Source organism: Neltuma alba, unplaced genomic scaffold (assembly GCF_004799145.2).
Source record: "Neltuma alba isolate B1F8T4 unplaced genomic scaffold, ASM479914v2 tig00010877_pilon, whole genome shotgun sequence".
NCBI classification, from domain to species: Eukaryota; Viridiplantae; Streptophyta; class Magnoliopsida; order Fabales; family Fabaceae; genus Neltuma; species Neltuma alba.
The window spans coordinates 255,337-262,882 of NW_021635668.1; positions in this window are offsets into that span (position 1 = coordinate 255,337).

Below are 7,546 nucleotides of genomic sequence, written 5' to 3' on the forward strand. Positions count from 1 at the left end.
ACTAAGCATTAATAAAGGCATAATTGTCATAGTTGCTGGTTAATATATTGTAACTAAATGATTTCTAGGACAATTGATATGACATTATATTGATTATCATTGCAATACACTTAGAAGAATCGAAACCAAAAGATGAAAGACCAAGCGAATGTGATTTTGAGATTCGTTATTGTAGAACTTTGAGCATATATACATGCATGGATACATATAATGTTAGTGTGTGTATGTTTTCTTGAGATTTTATTGTTGATTTAATTAGCCATGCCTATTTGTGTATAATAGTTGAGTTACTATGAGGTTAAATGGTATCAATTACATTAACTAATCCTAATCACAATCTGAGAGGGTTTAATGATGTTTTATGAAATGCATTTTCATTAATTAAAACATAAGATTCAAGTGTTTCTTGAGGGTTGATATTTAAGAAAGCTTACTTAATCAAATCCCAATATCAATTTGAACTATAATTTCCATCAAATATCCATTTTCAAGAGGTTTTATATCAAATGATTTTCTAAACACTTCCATTATATCCATTTTATACTAAAAAAACCAAATATATATATATATATATATATATTACGCGAGTCAATTTTAACCACATTTGTAAAATTTTGACCACCATTGCAAAATTTTGCAGTGATTTTGATCACATTTGTAACCGCTATACAAAGTACTCCTCTGGTCCTTAATATAAGATCCAATTCTTGAGTTGGTTTTGGTCCTAAATATAAGACCCATTTCTTATATTTATCAATTTTCTCTAAATTACCCCTATGGATACTCTCTCAACCATAATCAAGTAGAAGAGGGAGAGGGGTATTAAGAAAGATGATTATGGTGTTTTAGGAAAAATGTGTCACTTTTCTTAAAATTAACTAACTTAACTAATTTTTTTAATCCAATCAAATTAGTTAAATGGGTCTTATATCAAGGACCGGAGGAGTACTTTACCATATCCATTTTAGTAGTGGTTCTAAAATCCACTATAAAAGTATTTATATCGATTAAAACCACTATAAATACAAAAGAATAACCAATGCAAATATGTATTTTTTGTAGTGACAAAGGAAACGAAAACCTTCAATTTGGTTTCCCTTGGTGACTAAGGCCTACTCGACTCAATTATAGTCAATCATATGGATATAGCTTGACATATTGGAATCAAGTTTGTTTTGTAACTGTTTTAAATAAGATTATTCTCTTTTGCTGCCTCAAACAATAACATAAGAACATTTTATGTCCCATTTTAATTCTAATAAAGAATCAAAATGCCTATTATTATTGAACAGTAGCACCTAACCCTGGAGTTATGAGATTCGACTTCAACAATCCTTGCTAAAAGAACTAGCATTCAACTTAAAGTAAACATCAGGCTAAATTTCATCCACAAAATTTAACACTAAAAAAATCATTTAACTCCTTTAGGGACGAAATGAAATTCCGTCGCTAATATTAGCTACAAAATTTTTTTTCACTAAATTTAGTGACAGAATTTTCATCAGAAATTTTGACAGAATAATTTTTTGTTGCTAATTCCGTTAATAATAAGCTATTTGTTTGTAGTATATCTAGGTTAACCTGCTCAGGTTACAAAATTCATTGTGTTTGAAATGAATTGGATACATGAATCGTTTATTAAAAATAAACACATAAGATTGAAATAAGTGTTTAAGTTAATAGATTGAAATGGCATTTTCCATTACGTATATATGAACTAATTACATTGAGTGATTATCATGCATATAAAATTCACTATCAATTAGCATTAATTAATCGGTTTACAAAAAATCCTTAAGGTAGCCAAAACCTTAAAAGGAAGAATTAAAATACTACCTCTGATCTTTAATATAAGAGCTATAATTGACTAATTTAAGTAGATTAAAAAAATTACTTAATTTAGTTATCTGTAATAAATAGGTGTTATTTTTCCTAAAATATCCTTACCATTTGATGTAACCTTTAACATGTGTAACTACCATAAGAACTACTTTGGGACAAAAAATAGATAAATATGAGAGACAAAATGGATTATAAGTCTTATATTTATGACTAAATTAAAAAATCAAACTAGCTCTTATATCAAGGACCTAAGGTAGTATAAATTTTTCTTAACATAGGATTGTTTGTGAATCAACAATGAACCAAAAATATATCATGCAAACAGGAAAGTTTAACAATTATATATATATATATATATATATATATAAGTTGCATACATGTTTCATGAATCAACTACAAAAAGTTTAATTGCTACAAGCAAATCATAGATAACCTTAGCATAAGTAATAATCGAAAAACACATTTCTACTCAAACATGCAACTATTTAAAGCAAATACAGAAAAACCCCAATAACATGACAATAATATATCTATTGTGCTTGAGTAAAAAAAGACATTTATTTCTTCAAGAACTAGAGATGAAGCTCTAGATTTAGAAGCCCCAGAAATGGCACCAGAATCAACTACAGTGTTGTTATTCACATTGGCACATGAAATGTCATATCCTAATTTTTAGGCCTAGAAGCCTAGAAAGTAGCCTAAAGAAGGTAGGCTATCAAGCTTTTTTGAGTAGAAGTCCCAAAGATGCAAAAAGAAGCTAGAACGGGAATAGGGACTAAACTGTAAAGTGAGAAAATTTCTAAGGGGTAAAGTGTAATTAAAGATAGAGGCTCCAGTAAAGTTTCAAGAACTCAGAAGGTAGGCTATCAAGCTTTTTTGAGTAGAAGTCCCAAAGATGCAAAAGGAAGCTAGAACGGGAATAGGGACTAAACTGTAAAGTGAGAAAATTTCTAAGGGGTAAAGTGTAATTAAAGATAGAGGCTCCAGTAAAGTTTCAAGAACTCAGAAAGAGAAAAGAGATTAGATATCGGCCTAAAGTTGAGGTGTAGGCCTCAAAGTGATGATTCATGAGGTTAAGCCCAAGCAGGGGCAAAACTGTGATTTTAGAAAGTTAAGGGCCGCAAGGATAATTATAAAAAGTACGCATGAAATTTCAAAAAAATCTCAAAAAATGGGAAATGAGTATGAAGGCTCATTCAAGGTTCAGAATGATGAAAATACCCTTATAGTGACTTCAATGGAATTTTATGGTAAATATCCTATTGTGAGGCATTTAGATAGATGCAATTATTTGGGCAATAAGAAGGCCTCGAAAATATATGCAAAAATGAGGTTAATTATTTAAAAATTTGTACTAATTTATTAAATTAGTCCCACTTCCAAATGGCTAGTGGAATGGCTTTAATAAAATATAAAGCCTGATTATGCCTCTAAAGGATATTTTAAAGAATGATTTTTAAATGGGGTTTACAGGATGAGTTATGAGTTGAGTAAATTTATAGATTTTCTCTAAAAGTAAATTTTTTTTTGGAGGAAATGGAATAATTTTCAGAGCTCCAAAAATCCATGAAGAAATCTTGACAAACGAGAGCCAAATAAATAAAGAAAAATATCTAAAGAAAAGACAAAAGCATTTATGGCTCGTTAATACACCATGTGGGGTAATTATGGCACCATATGAAGGCATTAAAGAGGAGAGAAGAGGTAGTAGAATAAGACAAAAGTGATGTAATGAATATTTCAGTCCTCCAGGAGACTGAGATTGAGAAAAGGAACCGGTAAAGTGTACTCTTGTCTTTTACTTGCCTAAGAAGATGCCACTTGTAAAGCCATGAATGGAGAAGGTTAAGATGCCACTTTTTAAGCCAAGAATGGAGAGGATTTTGACTTTGAAAGATCAATTTAGTTTGGATTTATTTTAAGGACGAAAATTAAGCAAGAAGCTTTAACAAGTTGGCACCTAAGTATTGTAATTAGTGTGAACTTGGATAGCAAACAATTAAGGCTTGGCTTATAAATAGCCATCTCCCTCCCTCAAAAGCCCACATTTTCAGCCAACCTAGGGGGAGCTCTCATAAATTATTTTCATGAAATGCAATCAAGAGGAAGCCATCTACTTTGATCACATAAGCTTGGATACAAGGTTAGTTTTATGTTCTACCTTGTATTTTGCTATGTATTCTTAAGTTTGATGGTTGAAAAATGTGGATTCTCCTAAGAAGAGGTATTGGCCAAAATTTATAAGAGATAGGAGAGGATGATTTTGATATTAAATAGAGTTCAAAGACCTTGGCTATAGCTTGTTTCAAGTGGTGCTATGCTGAAATTTGAAAGATTGTACAATGAGGAATTTATGAAACACAGGTTTGGTACCCTAGGATATGATTTTGATGATTTTAAGGCTTCCAATAGATTTACAATAGAAAATTATGTGGAAACAAGTTGAGAAAGTGAAGTTAGAAGTATTAGAATCAAAAGTATAATTTTAGGAATTCCAAGGGTACCTCTCGGCCTATGCAGGAACCAAGGGAAGGAATGTGAGTTTCATTAATCCAAACTCATATTTGGATTCTTTGGACAAAATTGTATACAATTTTTCTAAGGGAATAATTGTTACAAAGCTAGAACACTAGTCCAGAAATTAACAGAAAAGATTAAGTTCAAGAGAGCTAGTCTTGAACATTATGTAATCTCTTGGTCCTAATAAACTGCGTGGTCAATATGGCTGTGATTAGGGCTTAGAGACATCCAAGAGAAGGTTTAGATATGACTGACTAAAAGCTAGTTGGTTGGGAAGTCAAAGGAACAAGTTCAAGAATAAGAGGAAAGCTTGAAATATAAGGTAGTGAACTTATCTATTAACATTGCTTGATGTCGTATGCTTGTATATTGATATATACATGATGATTGGTTGATGTTGTGACATGTCTTGGGCTGCTATAATTACTATTTATGATGATTAGATTATGCCTCCATGGCCATGCATTAAGTAGGTAGCATTAAGCATGCTAATATGTCACTAATTAACAAGAGAATAAGCAAGTTGCATAATGCATATCATGCATAAGCAACCATCTAGCATGATTAGTGTGTAATATTTGCTACTAAGATTCCCTAGAATCTCATCCCTCTTTAATCAACCATTTAGGTCAATCAATGATGGGCAATGATTGCATGATGGAAGGAAGGAGAAGAAAGTAGAGAGTTTGATGTTAATGAATGAGACCGATGATTAATGTATAATTCTCCTACTATGTAAATTATGTTTATGGATGCCAACAATGCAATATAATTAATTAGAATATTTATGGCATGAACAAAAATGTATGAGGATGAATGGGAAAGAATAAGGCCAAATTATACATGCCAAAATAATAAAAAGAATTAAAATAAGAAAAAGTAAAGAGAAAAAGTAGGTCCCACAAGAGTCAATTTTGAGTTCCAGTTTGACCTACCAAATGAATGAGTTAGTCCATGAAATTTGGCAGGCTTATTGTGAACATCCCAAGCTTTAATTTCATAGGTAGTTTACCTCAGTTGGATGTGTATACTAAGAGATATGAATTTCTAAAATTGAGGCAAGAAATCTGGAAGTTCCAGAATTTACTAAATAAATAGTAATTTTATGAATTAAACTGTATGAATTGGAAAGAGATAAGTCCAGTTTAATATTTTTTCCTTGACGAGCACTGAAAGAGCTTCGAGCAGAAATTTGGATCACCTTTATATGATTTTTGTAGAATTAGTTATGATTTTTTAAAATTAGACCTATAATCTAAAAAAAAATACAGTGAACAGTACCTGAGGACTTGAAGGAAAAATTTTAAATTTTCGAGCCTAAGTAAAGTTTCCACATATCCATTTAACTTCTAAACACATACTATGAGGGATAAAAGTAAGGACGTTTCACGAAAAGGGTGTGAGAGTTTATGTTGGGCTCATCATGTTCTCCATCAACATATAGTTTGAATAATATGAAGCTGGAAAGGTTGAATTGTTGTTGAAGTTGTAAAGACTTACGGCTGATGGTTGGAGAAATCCACAGCAGAGTTCCATCCAAAATGGAAATGCCCTATAAACATCAAGAACCCTTGAGCATAAATTAGTGTCTGATTAATTAATTAAAAATACTATCTCTGGTCCTTCATATAAGAGGTAGTTGAATAATTTGAGTAGATTAATAAAGTTTGTTAAGTTAGTTATTTGTAATAAATAGGTGTTGTCTTTCATAAAATACCGATACTAATCATGTGTATTAGTTAGAACTACCATTTAATAGAATCTTTAATATGCGCAACTGTTACAAGGATTATTTTGAAAAAAAAAAAAGATAAATGAGAGAGACAAAGTGGATTGCGATCTTATATTTAGGACCGAATTAAAAGTTAGACTAGTTCTTATATTAAGGATTGGAGGTAGTATACAATAATGTGTGTTTTCATATCATTCACATTCATATATGCAAATGATGTTTATAACTAATAAATATATAGCGTAGTTATAACTTACAACAAAAATTATAGTTGATTTAGATTACACGTAAATATCATTTGAGATATAAATATATTTTTGATCTAGACAACTAAGATCAAATTATGTATGAACTAGGCTTTTGCCAAGCAACAAAATATCCAACTGGTGAAGAAAGTATGTGTGGTGGTAGTTTATCAAAGAGTGATCTAGAAAAAAAAATCAATGGAGAAATCATGTGACTATTTGGATAGTTATTATGGTGAATTTGACGTGAATACTATGATCATAACGTGCCCAGATTTTGTGCCGAACCTCCGCATAAGATCCAAAATAGGCACCAAATTCATGTTCTAAGGGTAGCCACAAGTATTGAAAATGGTGAAAATAAATCATCGATTGTAAAATTGAGCATAAGTTCTTTTTGAAATGCATTCAATGTTTCAGTTATGATGTTTAAAATGAATCTCAAATGTAAACTTCCAACCATAAAACTAAACTAAGATCACAATGATTTCATGTGTTTTGAAAATTGTCAAAAATTTGTAAATAAGCAAGTACTTGGAATTAGAACTTTTGCGTGATTATGGGAATAAATGAAAAGTATTGCCAAAAAAGATTGAATATGAAGCAAACTCATCATACTCTGTTGGAACCAAAGGCTTCAAACGGTTCAGTCCTTGTTGAAGTAAGGAAGTCTTTGGGCTAGCAATATTAGGTTCATGTATAGCAGCAACTTGAGCTGGAGGAACCCCAGGGATGCCAGAAGTGTTATAGTTGAGATTTGGCTTTGGAGATTTGAAAGGCTTAGAGCAGTGAGCACATTTCTTGTTTTTCATCAATTGGGTTTTCTTTGAGCATGTTGAAGCTTTCATCTTCGGAATTTTTTTGGTTTTAAAGGATCTTTGTCATATCCTGTTAATTTTAACCTTGAAAATGAGAAATATAAATTAGGCCACGGGTTAAACGGGATAGCCAATAGAGAAATGATACAACTTTTAAATTGAGATCAGACTGGGAGCAAACTATTATTTCTGGAGTATCCAGTTAATATTAAACAAAATAGGAAGGTAGACTAAAAATTCAGGAAAATTCCCCAAAAATTATGAAAAATAGTATAAAGGGTGTAAAGCAATATTTTAGGCCTGGAAGATAAAAAGGGAATAAAAATAATTTATTTTAGAATTTTTTATATTTTCCTAAAATTTTGGCTAATTAAGGGAACATTAGCCAA